The sequence below is a fragment of the Lagenorhynchus albirostris genome, chromosome 2 (assembly GCF_949774975.1).
Source record: "Lagenorhynchus albirostris chromosome 2, mLagAlb1.1, whole genome shotgun sequence".
In the NCBI taxonomy this organism is placed as follows: Eukaryota; Metazoa; Chordata; class Mammalia; order Artiodactyla; family Delphinidae; genus Lagenorhynchus; species Lagenorhynchus albirostris.
In genome coordinates this window covers 5,622,782-5,647,654 of record NC_083096.1, presented here as the reverse complement: position 1 = coordinate 5,647,654, position 24,873 = coordinate 5,622,782, and the positions used below count along the sequence as shown (strand labels likewise).

The window sequence follows — 24,873 nt, the reverse complement described above, 5'->3', positions numbered from 1 at the left end:
CCAGCTTCCCAGGGTTATTTGCTAAGCTCAGAAAAGAAGTTTAGAAGAATAAATCAAAGGCCAAATATTTACTGTAGATAGCAATTTTACAAAACATAAGTTCTTGACCTTATCACTATAGATCAAGCACTGTATTACCTAATATCCTTATTTACCTTATTAATATCCTTATTACCTAATATCCTTATTAAGTTATCCTATAACTTATATCCTTCTGCAGAGTCTCTGGAGGTTGCTTCTGTCATTCCTTCTAGTACAATGTATGCGCTTTGCTGTTCAGAGCTTAGGAGGCATTTTCTTCAACTCAACGGAGCTGGACCCATACTTTTCCACCAGTCCCATCAGGGAGTCCCACAGTTCTCAGAGCAGAATCCCCAAGCAGACTTCCTAGAGAACAGGTTACCATCTGAGGATTATAATGTTGAGGGAAATGGACAAAATTCAGAGCCACAGGACTTGCATAGACTGGCTAGTCCCATAGGACTTTGAACAAACCAAGGTTACCTAACTGTTCTGAGACTCACAGTTTCCTCGAAGTGGTGAAATGGGGGTAGTAATTCTTACTTCCTAATGTTAACAAGAACGAAATGAGAATGCGTGTGCAATACCTAATATAGAAACTGACATAGTAGCCTCTCGATTTTCTTTCTCATATCCTTATTAGCCTGGTATTCTTAAGATAACCATCATTATCACACAAGGCTAATAAAATTTTACCCCACAGCAAATAGACATTTTAGTAAGGCGTCCCAGTATTATCACTAAGAAATGTAGATTTGTGGTAAGTTTATTGAAACAACAAAAATAACTCAAGGGTTCCAAGATGATTATAGCAGGATCTCTAGTCAGGCTGTACTACAGTCTCTCTCCATGAAGTAATCAGAGATGCCTTTATTCCAGCAATTTAATGTAATTAGACCATATGGCTGCTGGTGGAAGTGCAGAAGCACAGCTGAAGCAGTATTTCCTAGCATTTAGAAGTTTTATAAAGTGATGGCAGAGAGTACCTAGGTAGGCTTATCTGTGAACTAACTTTTTTGCTCTGCCCATGCATAAGCCATCAAAATCCTCAAATTGGTGATTTAGCTTCATTTGCTCAATACTACAGTAAAGTGGGTTTTCTTAGTAAACAAAGCCTTCATTAGTCTTTTCTCCCTCTTAGGAAAGAAATGCCTTATCACATGCTCACATTCATTTATTTCACAGTGACTGCAAATGAGGATCAACAGAAATAATATTCTGACTTAAACCTTTAGTCCATGAAATATCTTTTCAAAACATCAGAGTTTGGGCTAACACTGCACGCTGCCAGGAACAACTCATTCTGACTCTGAATAGTATCATCAACACCAACAGTAGCCAAGCAAGAAGCAGGGAAAAGTAGGTGATTTGTACCATTTCCATGTAATGTATTTGGACATCATTTGAGTTTCCAGAACTAAATCAACAGAGCCATTCAACAGCTAAGTTCATTTTTAAACTTCATATGCTGGAGCCCTTTAACATTTCTGAGCTCAAACTTGGAACATGAGTCTTACTAACCAGAAAGGAAGGAAAATGTGGAGATAAACGAGAAGACAGACAGAATCCTTGAGACCACCATATGTTTCTTATTTCATACTAGAATGTTCAGTATACCTAGCAGGATTCTGTGTGCATAAATATTTATTAAATGAAATAAAAAGAAAAAGTCAAAAAATTGTAACTATATTGCAACCTCCAATAATTTATCAGCAGAACACACTTTTCAATATATTTAACGATTCCCTGCGGCTGAGCCAAAATCAATTACCTCTGCTTTCTATTTGAACTTTTGCATGTAAAAAGGGATGTTTATAGGATAATATCCCGCTCTATTAATATGCTTTGATAAATAATCAAGTTGATGAGCTCTTCTTATGGAGAAAAGGAAACCCTCCTACACTGTTGGTGAGAATGCAAATTGGTACAGCCACTACAGAGAACAGTATGGAGATTCCTTAAAAATGAGTTGCCATATGGTCTAGCAATCCCACTTCTATGCATATATCTGGAGAACACTATAATTTGTAAAGATACATGCACCTCAATGTTCATAGAAGCACTATTCACAATAGCCAAGGCATGGAAGCAACCTAAGTATCCATCGACAGATGAATGGATAAAGAAGATGTGGTATATATACACAAAGAAATCTTAGCCATAGAAAAGAATGAAATAATGCCATTTGCAGCAACATAAATGGACCTAGAGATTATCATACTAATATGTGGAATCTAAAACAAAAAATGATACACATGAACTTATTTACAAAATGGAAACAGACTCACAGACTTAGAGAACAAACTTACGGTTACCAAAGGGAAAAGGTGGGGGGAGGGATAAATTAGGAGTTTGGGATTAACAGATGCACACTACTATATATAAAATAGATAAGCAACAAGGACCAACTGTATAGCACAGGGAACAATATTCAATATCTTGTAATAATCTATAATGGAAAAGAATCTGAAAAAGAATGTGTGTGTGTGTGTATAAATATATATACATGTACATATGTATATATATATCTCACTTTGCTGTACACCTGACACTAACACAACATTGTAAATCAACTGTACTTCAATTAAAAAAAATAATAAAGGCAGTATCAGTAGCATATAGGAAGTGGGAAATCCAAACCACCTGAATCAGTTAATGACAACTCCAATGAAAAAAGACAACTGAAAACAACTCTAATAAGTATTTCAGAAAATGTAGTAAAATTGGGCTCTTTAAAAACAGTCCAAAAAATGATTTTGAGTCATGCTCATTTTCTTCGTACATTTTTATAACCTTGGTTTTGTAGCATCATGACCTGATAGGAGAAGGATATTATATGTAACACAAGTTATAGGTAATTATGTTCATAGGGAACCCTAATCTGAAGTATCTACAACTGTATATAATGTCAAGCCATATTAAAATGAGATTTTACTAAATTGTAAGACTCCGTTTTCAATATACCATTTGACTATCTTGATTCATTAGTCTCAAAATTTTCTAACTTCTGCTTACTATCCTAGCACCACCCAGCTGAAAAATTAACTTAAAAATGTATTCAGAGGATTAGAGCTTCAGAAATGAAATATGCACTTCCATGAAATGTATCTCTATTTGAATGAAAAATAAATAAATGGCTTTAACTCCCTCTTCATGTTTTATTATGTTACAGTTTTATATTTTGTTGAAGTGAGGGCATTTCATGTATTTCATGCAAAGTGTTGTTAAATAACTTCCTGAAGACAGAAATGAGAAATGAATACAAAGAATAATTTTAAATAACTAATATATTTCAAGAAATTATCCATTATAAACTAACTAAGCTTCTTCAGTTATTAAAAAAAATAATAGGACTATTTACTGAGGATTGACAAAAGGATATGAGAAAAAAAGATTTGGGGGGGATAAAACAAAGTAGATAGAATATCAGTGCCATTAATTCATTCATTCAATAAACATTTGAGTACTCCATATGTACTGGGCACTGTATGGCCTGCTGAGAATACTATGCCTTCCCTCACAGGGCTTTCTGAAATCATTATTATGCATACATAAAGTATAATCATTGGTATATTTAATAATTTTCAACATGCTTATCATGTTTTAACTATAAATTTCTGACTTCTGTGAATAAATATCAAAATATTAATATCTTACACTGTAAAAAAGTTTAAAAATAAGAACAGCTAATGTTTTTAAGGGTATTAGTGTCTCTTACATAGAACGGCATTATTCCACATTCTTGACAAATATTTTCAATTTCATCATACACAATATTTAGTTTTTATTTTAAATGAACTACTCTTCTTACAAAGAGGGGATTTTCCTCCTCCTTTATAGTCATTAAGTAATGACTGCAACTCTTATCAATAGAATAAAATGCAATGGCATGATCTTAGTATTAGTTTCTGCTTTAAATTGTGGAAGCAGATATGAAATAAATTTTTTCTCTGACATCTACAGGTCAGTAAGTGAACCTTCTAATTATTAGCCTTTAAATGATCATTAAAATTAAAGAAATTGTCTGATCTCTAAAGCCCTATGATTTGGAATCAATAATTTAATTATTTAATTACAGAATGCTCTGGTACACCGGAGATAAACCCACAAATCTCTAAAAGGATTTTAAAATGTATATTTGCCAGGGCTAAAGAGAGAATGTCTTAACAGCATGGCAGATGACTGTTGAAGGTCATAATCATCCAATTGGTTAGCATATTTCAAGCTATTAGTGCAAGATTCTAATGCAAAATGAAAATTTAACCTTTTCCAAACAAGTGATAATATTAATTATAATGGCATGCTACTAGTTTTTGCTTTTACTGAAACAATCCTGTTTAAATAATTTAATAAACTCGTAAAATACTCTGAAATAATCTCTATGCAATAAATCAGTATCTATTCAACAAAGGTTTGTTTAAATTTAAATAGTAATAAAGTAAAATGCATTTCCTATGTTGAAGTCCCTTTTTAAGGGTAGCTGAATTTTACTCTCAACATTATAGCTATAATTCAATGCTGTTGTTGGGATGAAAGGATCACACTCTTAATTATCTTAAGTCCCAGAGAAAGAGCGCATGCTTTAACAAATGTTATAATCCCTCCAGAAAAACACTTCATTCTCCCTCTAACCACTGCGAAAAACAATCCCCTGATATCGGGTGTCATCCAACGTTCTGAACATCTGAGGATGCAAGAGGAAACAGACTGAAATTGCAGAAAGAAAAATTAAATTATACATATAACTGCAAGTCAGGGACCATATTTGGAAAAAAAAAAAAACCTCTATTTTAAACTCCATTTGCCAATTTTCCAATCCAATTCCCCTTAAAAGGGAAGCTAGATAAAGTAAAATCACTCAGGTGAAAATTACGTAATGAAAGTCACTATGAATTCAATTTTCCTGTTTATATGTTTGTGAAAATAGCAGCACTGAACATCAACCTACCAACAGACAGCAACAAAACTTTGAACACCTAAGTTCCATGAGCATAGAATGGTGCCAAGTGGAAGCAGCATATTTATGTGACTGAATAGTAGTTGTTGTTGTTCAGTTCTATAACCATGGAGTATGATCAACCTCTGTTAAAAATTACAGTCCAGGGATTCCCTGGTGGCGCAGTGGTTGAGAGTCCGCCTGCCGACGCAGGGGACGTGGGTTTGTGCCCCGGTCCGGGAGGATCCCACATGCCGCGGAGCGGCTGGGCCTGTGGGCCGTGGCCGCTGGGCCTGCGTGTCCAGAGCCTGTGCTCCGCGACGGGAGAGGTCACAGCAGTGAGAGGCCCACGTACCGCAAAAAAAAAAACAAAACACTACAGTCCATCCCCTAGCTAGTACATAGGGGAAATGTTGCTAATCCTCTTCTTCATTACTTCGTCTATAAAATAGAAATAATATCTACTTCATAGTGTTGGTAACTGGATTAAGCGAGATAAAGTACCAAGTGTCTAGCATCTAATCATCACTCGAAAGTGTTATGTCTTCTTCCCTAATATATTGAATTGAACATATAAGACAAAAAAAAATTAAGATATTTAATAATCAGTATTTTGAATACACTAAAGCAAAAAACATCAGTTAAAAATGAAATGAATTGTGTTCAGAACCCAACAACATATTTTGCTGTACTTCAGGGGTCAGCAAACAATAGCTCAGAAGCCAAATCTCGCCCACTGCCTGTGTTTTTTATAACCTGTGAACAAAGCATGTTTTTTATATTTTTAAATGTCTGGAATAAATTCAAAGAAGAAGAATATTTCATGGCATATGAAACTCAAATTTCAATGTCCATAAATAAAGTTTTATTTCAGCTCAAACATGTTCATTCATCTACATATTGTGTACAGATGCTCTTTAAGTTACAACAGCAGAGTTGACTACTTGTAAAAGAGTCCTTACGGGGCTTCCCTGGTGGCATAGTGGTTGAGGGTCCGCCTGCCAATGCAGGGGACACGGGTTCATGCCCTGGTCCGGGAGGATCCCACATGCCATGGAGCATCTGGGCCCGCGGACCATGGCCGCTGAGCCTGCGCATCCGGAGCGTGTGCTCCGCAACGGGAGAGGCCACAGCAGTGAGAGGCCCGCGTACCGCAAAAAAAAAAAAAAAAAAAAAAGAGTCCTTACGGCCTACAGGGCCTAGACTAATTATGGTAATATCTGGTCCTTTCCATAGGAAAAATTTGCTGATTCCTGTTCTAGCAAGCAGAATATCCTATCTTCTGCCATAACCTATTTTGTTACATTTTAGCAAGACCTTTAAGAGACTCACTTTTTGATTATAGAGGATTTGTTTTAATTATCTGATAATACACCCTGGACTTTAAACTAATCCATATCCTATGAGATGAGGTGATGTCAGGACACTAAAAAAAAATGATTATTGAGGGCTTCCCTGGTGGCGCTATGGTTGAGAGTCCGCCTGCCAATGCAGGGGACACGGGTTCGTGCCCCGGTCCGGGGGGATCCCACATGACGTGGAGCGGCTGGGCCCGTGAGCCATGGCCGCTGAGCCTGCGCGTCTGGAGCCTGTGCTCCGCAACAGGAGAGGCCGCAACAGTGCGAGGCCCGCGTACCGCAAAAAAAAAAAAAAAAAGAAAAAGGATGATGGATACTGAAGATGCTGGCATATGTGTTATAAGAGGAGAGTTAAGGAAACATATAGAAGGAGGATTTAACCTGGTCCAGAGTTCAGAATGCTCACTTAGGCATCAGATCTACCAGAACTGGAACCATGCAGAGAAGATAAGCATGGTCCCTGTGCAAAGATGACAGAGTTCCACAAAGCCGAGAAAATAACCAAGGAATAGAGATCCGAAGGGTCAGAAAGAAAAAAGCTGGTAGAACACCAAGGAACAAAGTGAAAGCAGAAATAAATACTGTGAGATATTTTGTATTGTTATAAATTGATAATATAACTATTTAGCTAACATGTAAGCAAACCATTCATTTAAAATATAGTGGTAGTGGTCTTGAAAGCTATTGACTTACAATTCTTCAAGGGAATTCACTAGAGTTAAGCTTCATGCATAAGAAATTTGGTTCATGATTTAATTTGTAACTTCCAAACAATTATATTTGATATGTAGATAATTATCCCATCTGTCTCTCAGCAATATCTTAGAGAATTAACATTTTAACATACTGCAGTTGTGAGGATTCTGAAATCAGAAGACTAAAGTTTAATCTCAGCAAAATGTCTTGTGTACATCTCATGAGGGATTATCAATCAGAAGTTTCTTCTGGTATAACCACAGAAAGATAAATTTTGTCAGATTGAATAGCAATTAAAACATCACACTACCATCTTAATACTCTCAAAGGTAAATCTGTGAAAGTAAGAATATAATGAAAAAGAAAATATTGCGAGACAAAAGGAGTCCAGACAAAAACGAAACTTAATTTTTAAAAACTGTAAAGTACATTTAACTTACGTTTTTTTAATCTTTTTTTTTTGCGGTACGCGGGCCTCTCACTGTTGTGGCTTCCCCCGCTGCGGAGCACAGGCTCCGGACGCGCAGGCCCAGCGGCCATGGCCCACGGGCCCAGACGCTCCATGGCATGTGACATCCTCCCGGACCGGGGCACGAACCCATGTCCCCTGCATCGGCAGGCAGACTCTCAACCACTGTGCCACCAGGGAAGCCCTGTTTTTTTAATCTTTAAGGAACCATTCCATGTTGGAAAAATGGACATCTCCAAGACTTCGTATAAAGTGAAAAAAAGAAATGTACAAAATAGACTATATAATCACTAGCATTTGTATAAAGATGAAAAAAAGAAATATGTATATATATATATATATATATATATATATATATATATATATATCCTTCCAAATTTGTAGAATGTTTCTTGAACCATATACCAGAAACAAAGGACCAGCTAAACTGCTTGTCTTTGGAAATGCAAACTGGGAGGGGGTGGGGGGGAGGAGGGAGAATTTTCATTCTATTTCTTCTATTCCTGTTTGCACAGTTTTAAAATGTTAAACCATGTGAATGTATTACATATTAAAAATTATTTTTGAGAAATTATATAAATTTTTATAATTATATATAATATATATTATATAATTTTAATTATAACATATAATATATATTATACAACTTTAATTATGTAAAAATATTTATACATATATATTTCAAGTTCTAATAACCCTCTTCCCAAACTAACAGAAGTGTTTTAATTATAAATGGGGTTACAATTATAAACGTAAAAGGGCATCTTGGGGAATTTTAGATTTAGAATTTTAGATTTCCAAATTTATTTGGAAATAAATTTGCCTAATACATCTCTAGTCTGGAAGTGAACTGCTGGATGTCAGAAACTCTCTGATGGTTTGAACACTTTCTTTGATATGATTCCATATTCTCACTGAGTAGTCTTTTCTTCCTAATTTGTTTTCAGACATAAAATTCACTGAAAAAAGAATGCCCTAAGCAGTGTTAAAGCGCATCAGCAGGCCTGGCACTTTTATGTCTCATTATACATGATCAAATTTGTTTTGTAATACAAATAATGTCTCCTGTGAGACTAAACAGTGAAATTTTTCTCAGGATGTGAGCAGTTGAGGAAAAAACTTTGGAATAAAAACTGACCACAAAATAAGAAGAGTGGGTTTAACTCTGAAATTTATGAAATGTTTTCCTGGACAAGAGGAAGAGAAAAAAATCAATCCTCATTTCATTCTTAGCAAAAGATTAAAAAAAAAAAAGCCCAGTGGACTTCTCAAAGAAGCCTAGCAGGCTTGGAAAACATGATTTGGTTCAAATATATTTCTGTTTTCTCCAAACATGCCAAAAGTTACTAGCAGGAATTACAATTCCTGTGAATTATGAGATATTTCCCACAACCCTAATCCCAAAAACAACCATTAAAAAAATTGTCTAGGTTTGGATTTTTACTTTCACCAGAGGTTTTTGGAAAGCAAAAAAGAAGGCTTTGGGAGACAAGCAGGGTATAATGATGCAGTGACTGTAATATTAAAAAGAAAGCAAGGGAAGAATAAAGCCACCTCCATGTGTTAGCTCTGATCTTCACCAGGACCATGAAAGGAACCACCTGGACTGAGGGGAAGAGGGACAGAAAAATGGTACCAGAGTATAAGCAGAGCCATGACCTTGGGGAAACAGTCTGACTGGGAAGCTGCTAATATCATGAGGGACCAAAGAGAAACCTGGGAGCAAGACTGCACTCCACTTGGCTTTTTTCTTTTAGTGATTGTATTGTGATATAATTCTCATAGCACAAAATTTACCTATTTAAAGTATACAATTCAGTGGTTTCTAGTATATTAGCAGAGTTGCGCAACCATCACCAAACCTAATTTTAGAATATTTTCAGCCCCCCAAAGAAACCCTATACCCATCCACCATGAGCAATGTCTCTACATCCCACTCCCAACCCACCCCAGACCCTGGCAAAGACTAATCTGTCGATACTTTGTGTTTTTATAGATTTGCCTATTCTGAATATTTCATATGAATGGGCCACACAATATGCAATCTTTTGTGACTGGCTCCTTTCATTTAGCATAATATTTTCAAGGTTCATCCATGTTGTACCTTGTACAAGTACTTAATACCTTCATATTGCTGAACAGTATTCTTTGGGTAGATATATCATATTGCACTTACCCATTCATCTATTAATGGGCACATAGCTTGTTTCTATTTGGGGGCTATTATGAATAAAGCTACTATAAACACCCACGAACAAGTTTTTGCATGAACGCATGTTCCCATTTCTCTTGAGTGTACACCTAGGATTCCTGGGTCATATGGTAAATCTGTGTTTCACCTTTTCAGAAATTGCCAGACTGCTTTCCAACGCAGCTGCACCAGTTTACACGCCCACCAGCAATATATGAGGACACTGATGTAGGTGGAAAGGAGGTTCTCACTGTGGTTTTGATTTCCATGCCCATGATGGCTGTAACACTATCTTTTCTTATGCTTCTTGGCCAATTTGTATACATTCTTTGCAGAAATGCCTATTCAGATCCTTTGCCCATTTTTAAAAACTGGGTTATTTGTCCTTTGATTATTGAGTTGTAAAAGTTGTGCATCTATTGTAGATTATAAATATCTAGAATATCTGATATATGTTTTGGGAATATTTTCTTCTATTCCATGGATTATCTTTTCACTTTATTGATGATGACCTTTGAAACACACAATTTTTTAATTTTGATAAGGTAAATTTATTTTTTTTTCTTTTGTTGCTTGTACTCCTGATATCATACCATGTGTCGTTATTATAGAGGAAACTATATATCTTCTGAGAGGGGAGCCTAATGAGCTACTTGCCGTCTCTGGGCCATATGGGCCTTCCAGTGATAGCAGCCAACAATGTGACATTTATATTATCAACAGATGGACATCTTCCCATAACTCTGAGTGTTTTCCAAGTCACCCTGTGGCCACCCTGCTTGCACCCTGTGGCCACAGTTCAGAACATTCATCAGTCTCTGAAATAGAACATTGGTGATAATTCCTAAGGGTAATGACATAGTACAGAAGGAAAACTCTACACATCAGTGTCGAGTGAGTGATGAAATCTCCCATTCGTAACAAAGCTGGTTATTACTATGTTGAAACAGAAGAAGAACAAACAAATCTGAACACACAGATAGAGTTCCCAAGAAACGGAACAAGTAAAATGGAGAAAAAAATTTTAAACTTTATCAAAGAAAACTGTACTGAAGTAAAGGAAACTCAAATCTACGGCAACTTACGGCACACTGTGCACCACAAAAATATTGATAGTAAAGCTAAGATATTCTGGTAAAGTTACTAAACTTCATAGAAAAAGAGTTGTATATATACTCCCTAAGTACAAGAAGGGGGAGATAGGTGTATTAAACTGTTCTGAGATTTCTTCCAGAAAATAATCTCTGAAAGCACAGCAGTATCACCAGTATTAAGCATCAAAGAATAACAAAGTATATATCCATGCACTTTGGCCTTCCAGGAGAAGGACAACATGCCTTCTCAAGCATGCAAGAAGCTAAAGAAAACAATACTCGTTGGACTGTCTTGGGAAGAGAATAGTAATATTTAATGAAATCTTTGCATTTAAGAGATGAATCAAAATAAAAATTCAGGATGGGAGATGCTGTAAGTACTACTGATAAGATAATTGTACCCCTAAATAAAGTAGTAAGCTTAAACAATTATTAAAATCATGATGGTAGAATGGAACGTGAATATTAGAAACCTTGGCATTGCAAAAAAAATTGTTTTGAAGAAACAAAATCGGGAGGTGAAAGTGCAAAGCAGTGCAATGATATTTATTTCCTCATCCTTCATTGGACAGACAACAGATGTCCAAACTTGAAACACAATGTTATTACATTTTAGAAGACATTTAAAATCTAATACCTCTCCTTGTAAAGAAAAGTTTGCTTCAAGTTCAGCAATACCTTCAATTTCACTTAAATTTCTTCGTATTTATAAATTCTCAATAATTCCGATTTCAGAAAAAAATAACTTAGTATCTTTCATTTTAAAATGTTTTATAGATAGCATGATTTCACTTCAGTAAAATTTTCTCTCTCGTCCTTTCCCCATCCATCCATCCATCCATCTTTCTACCTATAGCTACATCTATATCTGTATATAGAAATGTCTAAAATTATCATATGATAATGTTATTTCTGAGTGGTTGAGTGAGTTTCCTTATTTCCATTTCTCTGTATTATCTTTATATCTTAAAAAAACGTATAATTTATACAAAAACAATACAGCTATTTTTTAAAACATTATTATTAAAAATTTGTAATTTCATAAGGTAACATATTAAAAGTAAACTCCAGTCTGGTAGAGCCCAAGGAAAAGTATTTTAAGGTAGCACTTCTCAAATTTTAAAACAGATACAAATCAACTAGGAATCTCATAAAATGCAGGTTCTAATTCAGTAGGTCTGGACTGGGTCCAAATTTTCAGCATTTCTAGTAAAGGCCCAAGGCCATCCACTGAGCAATAGATTTTAAGGAATTTCATGAAGTTGCTCATTAAATAAGCAGAACTTTTATATGCCATGAAAATGAGTATATGAGGGGAATTAGAGAAAACAATAGTAACTAATAAATAAAAATACTAAAAACCTATTCTTGGCATTGAACTTCTACAGTAAGTCACTTAAGGAAGATCTGTTTTCATAGTTTTTTAAAATATTATTTTACCCAATCAAATGAGCAGAAGATCTAAATAGACATTTCTCCAAAGAAGACATACAGATGGCTAAAAAGGACATAAAAAGATGCTCAACATCACTAATTGTTAATGAAATGCAAATCAAAACTGCAGTGAGGTACCACCTCACACGGGTCAGAATAGCCATCATCAAAAAATCTACAAACAATAAATGCTGGAGAGGGTGTGGAGAAAGGGAACCCTTTTGCACTGTTGGTAGGAATGTAAATTGGTACAGCCACTATGGAGAACAGTATGGAGGTTCCTTAAAAACCTAGAAATAGAACTACCATATGATCCAGCAATTCCACTCCTGGGCATATACCCAGAGAAAACCATAATTCTAAAGGATACATGCACCCCAATGTTCATTGCGGCACTATTTACAATAGCCAGGTCATGGAAGCAACCTAAATGTCCATCAACAGATGAATGAATAAAGAAGATGTGGTACATATATACAATGGAATATTACCCATAAAAAAGAACAAAATAATGCCATTTGCAGCAACATGGATGGACCTGGAGATTGTCATGCTGAGTGAAGTCGGACACAGAAAGACAAATATCATATGATATCGCTGCTATGTGGAACCTACAAAAGGGGACAAATGAACTTATCTACAAAACAGAAACAGAGTTACGGATGTAGAAGGCAAGCTTGTGGTTGCCAGGGGGTGGGTGAGGGGAGGGATAAATTGTTACTACTATATATAGAATAGATGACTAATTTGTAATTTTGAAAGTTCATTTTCTTCCATTTTTCTCAATTGTGACTCCATTTTTTTACACATGAACTCTAGGTGAAATACTATATGGGAAAATTCATTGGAGAAAAGAAACAATTATTCTGCAGGAAATAGGCCCCATGCCAGAGACTGAGAACTGTCTAAGGAGTAAAACCTATAAAAATTATACACAATTTTATTATGCGACTTGAAGCATCATGTCACAAACCCCAAATATTCTATCTATAATTTGAAATAAATCCTTCTAAATCTCTGGCAATATACAAAAATCCTAGACCTATGTTTCCCAAATAGCCTCCAAATCTGTTAGGGAATTTGTTTAAAATGGACATTCAGGGGCTGGGGCACCAGGCGCCAAATATGGGCTTTCAACAAGTGATGCATACTAAAAACTGAGAACATGAACATGTAAGTCTGCTACTTAGATTCATTCGAGTATTTATTTTTTATTGCTAGCTGAAAGCAGAGTTTAATTGGATAAGGCCTGGGTATTCTGGTAGAGGTTAAGCTAAACAGCAAGTTATAAAAGTCATCATAGGGCTTCCCTGGTGGCGCAGTGGTTGAGAGTCCGCCTGCCGATGCAGGGGACACGGGTTCGTGCCCCGGTCCGGGAAGATCCCACATGCCGCGGAGCTGCTGGGCCCGTGAGCCATGGCCGCTGAGCCTGCGCGTCCGGAGCCTGTGCTCCGCAATGGGAGAGGCCACAACAGTGAGAAGCCCACATACCGCAAAAAAAAAAAAAAATAGTCATCATAAACCTTTGCAAGAAGGAAGAAGTTCAGTAGGAAACCTCGTAGGCCCTGACACCTGAATATTTTTAGCAGAAAGCAGATGAGCCAGAAAGAGGACAGAGTGGCAAAGAAATATAGATGAGAAGGCCCCAAAGACAGACCTCGTGTTCTCACAGACGTTCTAAGACTAGCCTGGTTCTTTCTTTAGTCAAACAAACTAGAGCTAGAAATGGTCTTCCGTTCCGTCCCACTGGTTTACAAATGAAGAGACTGAGAACCCACAAAGTTAAATGGTTGTGCTAATCTAGTGTCATAAAGATGTAAACAAAACCCAGGTCTCCATTTCCTTTTAGCTATACCTCTAAGATATACCACTTGATTTCTCAGAAGTCTATTTTCTCAATAGAGACAGAAGAAAATATATTTATAAGTATATCCTTTAAAATCAGTTAATGCCTCTAGTGTATATTCTCTATCTGTTCAAAATCTTTCTTAGGAGTATAGGACTATATATATATTATAATATATTATACTGTCATATAATATATGTTTATATATGTTATATATATTATGACATATATATACTATCATATAACATACATGTTATTTTATAATTATATAATAGAACATATTATATATATGTATGTTATTTCTAAATACATGGTTCCGAAAATAACAGAGATAACAAAAGAATGGTGATAGGATAGGCATAATAATAATAATATTCTTGCTGCCGCTATGTGAATTTCAGTATCCCTCTCTGCTCCTTAATTCTCTTCCTTGAAAACCATAACTTTATAACTCTAAGGACTAAGCAAAATAATCACAACCCCAATTATGAAATATACTCCAACCATACGTTTCTTCCTATAAGCTCCACATCAGGATGATTTTTTTACTGAACTTTTAATACATTTTAGCCTATCACTGGATAGTTATAAAAAAAATTTGATACCTTACATTTTTTGAGTATTCAATAGAAATCAACAGCTTGTCTCAAATTCAATCCCACTCCCATATGCTTATTATCATCTTAAAGGGGAATAAAAGCATTGCTCAAATAGACTAAATTTCAAAATGTATGTACTTTCTCAGCAGGAGTGAGAGAAAAAAAATTTTAACTCAAAGATTCTGGCAAAATCATTTGGAAAATCAAACATTTGGATTGTCTAGATTCCTCTTAAGTGTTTTGCTTCCAGTACCATGTGTAAGAAAAAACACAAAATGAAGATTGGTTATTTTAAACATCACACATTTTGTGATCACTCTGTCAGAAAAATGTGGATTTTTATATTACATATAATTTTTACATATAATTTCTGTTAGATATACTATTATACTAAAAGATTCAAAATCAAGGAAATAACTTCAGCCTTGTAGTCTTTCGACATCATCACTTATGTTAACATATAGGACCTCATTTAGGATTTTGAATGTAGACCACATTTATATTTTATCCAAGTACACAGGCTTAAAAACAAACATAAGATCACGTGTACAAGTTCTAAAATAAATCAGCCAGCAGACACCAGATCTGCTCTGTTTCTCACTTCTATTCCCTTTCCCCTTAGTTATCATGGAAACCTCTGTTTGCTTCAGGTAGATACTTCTGTTCTCAGAACCAGAGGCTTGGGGACAGTAAAAGGAAAAACAACTAAAACCAAAACCAAAAAACATGTTAGGAAGAAGAGGGATTGTTGAGAGTAAATTCAAGTTGACCTCATGGGACAACTATGTTCCTAATGAAATTTTTTTTTCCTACATACAAGCAACTGTTCACATTCACATATTTATCATTCGTGAGTTCAGATACTTGCAGAAGTTATGCCAGACCATGCTCTCTCAGTTCAAGGTGTGTGTTTTTACAGCACTGCCCCTTGGGGCGGGAGTCACTGAAAAAAGTGGGTGGGCTCATCAGGGCCTCCAGGAGACATGTCGAGCTTAGAAGTTCCCTGTTCTTACCTCTTCCAGGACTGAACACTTAGATATTGATGGGGATGTACTCATGCTTAAACACCCTCTGAGATCATTCCATTTATTTTAAATCCATAACTTCTGTTGAATTATTTTCACCAGATTGTAACACAAAAGCACTGAGCAATAAGGACTGTTTTTGTTTGGATTTGAGGGACAGAACAGATGTTGAATTGTTTGCATAAACAGTGGAACTAGAGGGAACAGGAGAGCTGGTACATGACAGGTACACGTGGGGCTTTGGAGATTTTGAAGATGGGAGAACAATTTTAAAAGGAGAGGGATTCTGAAGTGCAGAGAGAGAATTACAGAAATGAACTCTGACTACTTTGCTATTTCAGTTAGATCGTGGTGACTGCAGTATTTTGTAAGCTAAGGACATGAAAGTTAGAATCATGTAAAATTAAAATGCAGGCGTTCTTTAAAAGGTACTTTCTTCTATGCCCCAGAGAGATATCTTCTAAATCATCCATGAAAGATGAACACCAGCATTGGAAGTCAGACTTAGTGTTAGGGAACTCAATTCCTTCATAAGGATGAAGTCCATTCCTAAATACGAGATAATTCTTCCTCTATGTGTTTTCCTGCAACTTTTTACTCTCTTAGTGTTGCCCTGAATCATGACCAAAAAAAAAAAAGTTTCCTGGGCTTCTCTGGTGGCGCAGTGGTTGAGAGTCTGCCTGCCGATGCAGGGGACACAGGTTCGTGCCCTGGTCCGGGAAGATCCCACATGCCGCGGAGCGGCTGGGCCCGTGAGCCATGGCCGCTGAGCCTGTGCGTCCGGAGCCTGTTGCTCCGCAATGGGAGAGGCCACAACAGTGAGAGGTCCGCACACCGCAAAAAAAAAAACAAAACAAAAACAGAAATAAGTTTCCTTCTTCAATTACATTCATTTAAAGAACATCCACTGTAAGCTACATTTAGTGCTAGGTAAAAAGGCTACCACATCAAGTTAAATAAACATGGTGGTCACTTCCCTGAGAAGCTTAAATATCTCCAGGCATCTGAACATAGATAGATCTCATACACACTCTCCACCCTTGCATTTTAATTCAGAGAGTGTCACCCTTCTACCTGCCCTGGTTGGTATCCTTTGTGAATTGGTGCACGTATAACTAACCACAACATGTGAGACGAATTTTGAGGAGTCCATAATGCAGTAGGGATCCAGGCACTAGTACTAGATTAAAAGTCATGTGATTTGGGATTCAGAAGTATTTATAAACACGATGAACCTCAAACTCTTGCCAATTCTTCTGTTCTTCCTATCCTTGTCTATCAAGTCACCACAGTACTTGCCTACCCAATTCCAACCCCACCCTAGAATCAGAATAAAATAGGTTAAAAAAAAAAAAGAGAAAGCAAGATAGATATTTTTATGCCAATGAGAAACAAAGATACCATACACTAATTCTAAAACAACACTCCCCAATTCTCTCCACAGCTGTGCCCACCCCTACATTATATTTGTTCCTAAAAACAGGAACTACTGACTGTTCTATCATTAAAATCATGAGTTTTTTCACTTTCTGGGTGTCTCTGTATTAGTTCATAAATACTTCATAGTACTGTTTTAGAAAGACAAATAAAGATGACATAAAAAATCTTTTTTCTACAAAATTCTAACAGTATTTGCATCATAATTTTGATTATGAATTAACCAAAACATAGCAAATATCACCCTACACCATTTCTTAAGGAATATAATGATCTCGGTGTACATTCCCACCAAACTTTTATCACCTGTAGCAGGCAGCTTGGTGTTAATTAACAGTCATGATGTAATTTTTCATGGCCCCTGTGGATATTCTCCTCTTACAAAGTTTATGATTCAACATTATCTCTGTGTAGAAAAAAAAAATGGTAGGCTGATAAGAAAAATGACAATCTGACCCAGTACATACAGGGAATGTATTAATTAAAAGCAAAGTAATTCCATTCTGCTTAGCAGAGCCCCACCTAATCACATCAAAGTGATGAGAAATACACAAAAAGAAAAAAAAACTTTTTAAAAATTATAAAATCACTCAAAAGTGAGGAGTGGGTAAAAAAAAGTTCTTATTTGTGAACAAGAGCAGGTAATTTACTTAAGAAAATCAGTTTTCTGGTTATCTACCTTCTTTTAAATGAAAACATACATCATTCACATTTTAAAGCACATCTTTTGTTCCCTAGGAAATCAAACTTCTTTATCAAAGAATATGTTTCAGGACTGGTTCAAGATGGTGGAGTAGAAGGACATGCTCTCACTCCCTCTTTAGAGAACACCAGAATCACAACTAACTGCTGAACAATCATCAATAGGAAGACACTGGAATTCACCAAAAAAGATACCCCACATGCAAAGACAAAGGAGAAGCTGCAATGAGATGGTAGGAGGGGCACAATCACAATAAAATCAAATCCCGTAACTGCTGGGTGGGTGACACACAAACTGGAGAAGTTCACCCACTGGAGTGAAGGTTCTGAGCCCCAGGTCAGGCTTCTCAACCTGGGGGTCTGGCAACGGGAGGAGGAATTCCTAGAGAATCAGACTATGAAGGCTAGCAGGATTTGATTGCAGGACTTCAACAGGACTGAAGGAAACAGAGACTCCACTCTTGGAGGGCACACACAAAGCAGTGTGCACATTGGGACCCAGAGGAAGGAGCAATGACCCCACAGGAGACTGAACCAGACCTATCTGCTAGTGTTAGAGGGTTTCCAGCAGAGGTGGGGGGCAGCTGTGCCTCACCGTGAGAACAAGGACACTGGCAGCAGAAGTTCTGAGAAGTACTCCTTGGCGTCAGCCCTCCCAGAGGTCACCATTAGCCCCACCAAAGAGCCCAGGTAGGCTCCTGTGTTGGGTCACCTCAAGCCAAACAACCAAAAGGGAGGGAACCCAGCCCCACGCATCAGTAGACAAGTGTATTAAAGTTTTACTGAGCTCTGCCCACCAGATCAAAAGCCAGCCCTACATACCACCAGTCCCTCCCATCAGGAAATTTCCACAAGCCTCTTAGATAGCCTCACCCACCAGAGGGCAGACAGCAGAAGCAAGAAGAACTACAATCCTGCAGCCTGTGGAACAAAAACCACATTCACAGAAAGACAGACAAGATGAAAAGGCAGAGAGCTATGTACCAGATGAAGGAACAAGATAAAACCCAAGAAAAAAAACTAAATGAAATGGAGATAGGCAACCTTCCAGAAAAAGAATTCACAATAATGATAGTGAAGATGATCCAGGACGTCGGAAAAAGAATGGAGGCAAAGATCAAGAAGATGCAAAAAATATTTAACAAAGATCTAGAAGATTTAAAGAACAAACAGAGATGAACAATACAATAACTGAAATGAAAAATACACTAGAAGGAATCAATAGCAGAATAACTGAGGCAGAAGAACGGATAAGTGATCTGGAAGACAGAATGGTGGAATTCACTGCTGTGGAACAGAATAAAGAAAAAAGAATGAAAAGAAATGAAGACAGCCTAAGAGACCTCTGGGACAATATTAAACTCAACAACATTCATATAATAGGGGACCCAGAAGGAGAAGAGAGAGAGAAAGGACCCGAGAAAATAGTTGATGAGATTATAGTCGAAAACTTCCCTAACATGGGAGAGGAAATAGCCACCCAAGTCCAGGAAGTTCAGAGAGTCTCATACAGGATAAACCCAAGGAGAAACACACCAAGACACATAGTAATCAAATTGGCAAAAATTAAAGACAAAAATTATTGAAAGCAGCAAGGGAAAAAATGACAGATTACATACAAGGGAACTCCCATAAGGTTAACAGCTGATTTCTCAGCAGAAACTCTACAAGCCAGAAGGGAGTGGCATGATATACTTAAAGTGATGAAAGGTTAGAAGCTACAACCAAGATTACTCTACCAGGCAAGGATCTCATTCAGATTCGACAGAGAAATAAAAAGCTTTACAGACAAGCAAAAGCTAAGAGAATTTAGCACCAACAAATCAGCTCTACAACAAATACTAAAGTAACTTCTCTAAGTGGGAAACACAAGAAAAGAAAAGGACCTACAAAAACAAACCCAAAACAATTAAGAAAACGGTAATAGGAACATACGTATTGATAATTGCCTTAAATGTGAACGGAGTAAATACTCCAAGCAAAAGACACAAGTTTGCTGAATGGATACAAAAACAAGACCCATATATATGCTGTCTACAAGAGACCCACTTCACACCTAGGGACACATACAGACTGAAAGTGAAGGGATGGAAAAAGATATTCCATGAAAATGGAAATCAAAAGAAAGTTGGAGTAGCAATACTCATATCAGATAAAATAGACTTTAAAATAAAGAATGTTACAAGAGACAAGGAAGGACACTACAGAATGATAAAGGGATCAATCCAAGAAGAAGACATAACAATTATAAATATATATGCAACCAACATAGGAGCACCTCAATACATAAGGCAACTGCTAACAGCTCAAAAAGAGGAAATCGACAGTAACACAACAATAGTGGGGGACTTCACAACTCACTTACACCAATGGACAGATCATCGAAACAGAAAATTAATAAGGAAACACAAGCTTTAAACGACACAACAGACCAGATAGATTTGATTGATATTTATAGGACATTCCATCCAAAAACAGCAGATTACACTTTCTTCTCAAGTGCGCATGGAATATTCTCCAGGATACATCACATCTTGGATCACAAATCAAGCCTCAGTGAATTTAAGAAAATTGAAATCATATCAAGCATCTTTTCTTATCACAATGCTATGAGAGTAAAAATCAATTACAGGAAAAAAAAAACGTAAGAAACACAAACACATGGAGGCTAAACAATATGTTACTAAATAACCAAGAGAACACTGAAGAAATCAAAGAGCATATCAAAGAATACCTAGAGACAAATGACAATGAAAACACGATGATCCAAAACCTATGGGATGCAGCAAAAGCAGTTCTAAGAAGGAAGTTTATAGCTATACAAGCCTACCTCAAGAAACAAGAAAAATCTCAAATAAATAATCTAACCTTACACCTAAAGGAACTAGAGAAAGAAGAACAAACAAAACCCAAAGTTAGCAGAAGGAAAGAAATCATAAAGATCAGAGCAGAAATAAATGAAACAGAAACAAAGAAAACAACAGCACAGATCAATAAAACTAAAAGCTGGTTCTCTGAGAAGATAAACAAAATTGATAAACCATTAGCCAGACTCATCAAGAAAAAGAGGGAGAGGACTCAAATCAATAAAATTAGAAATGAAAAAGGAGAAGTTACAACAGACAGCACAGAAATATAAAGCATCCTAAGAGACTACTAAAAGCAACTCTATGCCAATAAAATGGACAACCTGGAAGAAATGGACAAATTCTTAGAAAGGTATAACCTTCCATGACTGAACCAGGAAGAAATAGAAAATACTAACAGACCAATCACAAGTAATGAAATTGAAACTGTGATTGAAAATCTTCCAACAAACAAAAGTCCAGGACCAGATGGCTTCACAGGGGAATTCTATCAAACATTTAAAGAAGAGCTAACACCCATCCTTCTCAAACTCTTCCAAAAAGTTGCAGGGGAAGGAAAACTCCCAAACTCATTCTATGAGGCCACCATCACCCTGATACCAAAACCAGACAAAGATACTACAAAAAAAAAGAAAATTACAGCCCAGTATCACTGATGAATATAGATGCAAAATTCCTCAACAAAATAATAGCAAGCAGAATTCAACAACACATTAAAAGGATCATACACCATGATCCAGTGGGATTTATCCCAGGGATGCAAGGGTTCTTCAGTATACGCAAATTAACCAATGTGATACACCATATTAACAAACTGAAGAATAAAAACCATATGATCATCTCAATAGATGCAGAAAAGGCTTCTGACAAAATTCAACACCGATTTATGATAAAAACTCTCCAGAAAGTGGGAAAAGAGGGAACCTACTTCAACATAATAAAGGCTATATACAACAAACCCACAGCAAACATCATTCTCAATGGTGAAAAACTGAAAGCATTTCCTCTAAGATCAGGAACAAGACAAGGATGTCCACACTCACCACTATTATTCAACATAGTTTTGGAAGTCCTAGCCACAGCAATCAGAGAAGAAAAAGGAATACAAATTGGAAAAGAAGAAGTAAAACTGTCACTGTTTGCAGATGACATGATACTATACATAGAGAATCCTAAAGATGCCACCAGAAAACTACTAGAGCTAATCAATGAATTTGGTAAAGTTGCAGGATACAAAATTAATGCACAGAAATCTCTTGCATTCCTATACACTAGTAAACAAATGGGACCTAATGAAACTTCAAAGCTTTTGCACAGAAAAGGAAACCAAAAACAAGACGAAAAGACAGCCTTCAGAATGGGAGAAAATATTTGCAAACATATCATCAGACAAAGAATTAATCTCCAAAATATATAAACAGCTCATGCAGCTCAATATTAAAAAAACAAACAATCCAATCAAAAATGGGCAGAAGACATAAATAGACAATTCTCCAAAGAAGACATACAGATGGCCAAGAAGCACATGAAAAGCTGCTCAACATCACGAATTATTAAAGAAATGCAAATCAAAACTACAATGAGGTATCACCTCACACCAGTTAGAATGGGCATCATTAAAAAATCTACAGGGCTTCCCTGGTGGCACAGTGGTTGAGAGTCCGCCTGCCGATGCAGAGGACACAGGTTTGTGCCCCGGTCCGGGAGCACCCCACATACCATGGAGCGGCTAGGCCCGTGAGCCATGGACGCTGAGCCTGCATGTCCGGAGCCTGTGCTCCACAACAGGAGAGGCCACAACAGCAAGAGGCCAGTGTACCACAAAAAAAAAAAAAAAATCTACAAACAACAAATGCTGGAGAGAGTGTGGAGAAAAGAGAACCCTCTTGCACTGTTGGTAGGAATGTAAATTGATACAGCCACTATGGAGAACAGTATGGAGGTTCCTTAAAAAACTAAAAACAGAATTACCATATGACCCAGCAATCCCACTGCTGGGCATATAGCCAGAGAAAACCATAATTCAAAAAGACACATGCACCCCAATGTTCACTGCAGCACTATTTACAATAGCCAGGTCATGGAAGCAACTTAAATGCCCATCAACAGATGAATGGATAAAGAAGATATGGTACATATATACAATGGACTATTACTCAGCCATAAAAAGGAACGAAATTGGGTCATTTGTAGAGATGTGGATGCATCTAGAGACTGTCATACAGAGTGAAGTAAGTCAGAAAGAGAAAAACAAATATCGCATATTAACGCATATATGTGGAACCTAGAAAATGGTACAGATGAACCAGTTTGCAGAGTAGAAATTGAGACACTGAAGTAGAGAAAAAACCTATGGACACCAAGGGGGGAAAGCGTCGGGGGGAGTGGTGGTGTGATTAATTGGGAGATTGTGATTGACATGTATACATTGATGTGTATAAAATGGATGACTAGTAAGAACCTGATGTATAAAAAAATAAATAAAATTAAAAGAAAAAAAAAAGAATACCTTTCAGAATTATTAAGAAAAAGCAATGAGATCTAATTATTCTTACCTGGAGAGATGTGAGAGATTGCGCACTCTGACAGGGAATGCTCTATAATATGTTACTTCACTGTTTTCACCAAAATGTTACAAATTAGCATCCTGGTAAAGTGAGGGATGTCTAATACTTTCCACAAATCACTCTTTAACCGCAAGCTGATATTGTAATAGAGCGAGTGATTAACTTTTATTTCTAATTAGAAAATAACATGATACAATGAAACCGAAGACATTTCTTCAGTAACTGTAGTCTCACATCCTATGCATTAACAAAGAAATTATATATGCAACTCTCATATACCATAGGAAAATGTACATAAAGGTCAAATTGAATCAAATGGTGAAATCTATCAAAAATCGACCTCCAATTTAACAAGGAAGATCATAAAGTAAGGATATTATATCTGTATTATTATTTTATAATTTTTAAATTTGCCTTAACTTGTGTGGGGTTTTTTCTTTCTTTTTTTCTCCTTCTTCTCCCTTCCTTTTTTTTTTTCTTTTTCTTTTTTTGGTTTTTGTTTTGCCCTGCAGCTGTTGCAGGAAAATGGGAGCAATTCTATTCCCACAACCAGTGCAACAAGCCAAGTAATATGTACTTACCAGAATCTCTAATGTCTTTGGGGACCTGGTCAATGATTTTCCAGGAAATAGAACGAAAACAAATAGGCTATGAACTAAGAGGAAGAAGACAAAATGCTGAATTAAATAAGCTCACAACCAATCTCTTATCCTTGCCTTTTGTTCAAGTATTTTTCTCATGGTTTTCTATTTGCTTCTCTTTTTACACAGTCAAAATGTGTTTTCTTTCAGAGTCGAAATTTATTTTTAATTATTTTGTGAAAATACAGTAAAACTGAAATATATTCACTGAATCAAATGTACCAGCTTCTGAATTTCTTTTTAGTATGCATAGAAAATTTAGTTATAAATCTCTAATTCTAACACACAGGTTTATATACAGTTTTATGAAAAGGTGATAATACATGGTTATTCTTCTTGATGCAAATAATATCTTCAGAGGGACATTTATTTGAAATACACATAAAGAAAAGCCATGCCTAAATAAAAACTAAAGATGTAAACAATAGTTGTTTTACTTGGGGAAAAAAATTCACTGAATATTCTCCTTAAATTGATCACACCTAAAGAAGAGCTTTTTAAGATCACCTGAAGGTGAAGTGTCTTTTCAACAATTCTTATTTACATATAAAATCTAATTTTAATATAGGTCATAGTAAATAAGTGGAATGTTTTTGTTATTTAATATTATTATATGTATGTGCGTGTGTGTATATATATTTGGTAAACTTGGCAATAAATACAAAAGGACATATTTCCATGCTGTTAAAAACTACCTGAAAACATCATATTTTGTGCCTGCACAGAAATTCATCCCATAAATATACATATTCTATAAATTAGTAAACCATTCCTCCAATTTTGAATAGTTAGCTTGTTTCCAGTATCACACTATTAAAACAAACTGTGAATAATAAGCATCTTTATGTGCTAAGTTCTTGCTGCATTCCAGAGGACATTCCCAGAAGTGGATTTACTTGTTCAAAAAGTATCAACATTTCAAGGCTCTTCATAAATATTACCAAGTCATTTTGCAAAGAGTTGTACAAATCTACATTCCCACTAGGAACG

General features: G+C 36.2%; 1 protein-coding gene and 1 non-coding gene across 5 annotated transcripts in view; one reads left to right on the top strand and one right to left on the bottom strand.

The window, feature by feature from the left end:
- Positions 1-24,873, bottom strand: part of KCNT2 (potassium sodium-activated channel subfamily T member 2) — a 372,961-nt gene that overhangs the window by 291,972 nt on the left and 56,116 nt on the right. The window lies entirely within an intron of this gene.
- LOC132516547 (U6 spliceosomal RNA) lies at positions 6,717-6,821 on the top strand. The gene has a single exon (XR_009539374.1). It is a non-coding gene; the product is annotated as a U6 spliceosomal RNA (small nuclear RNA).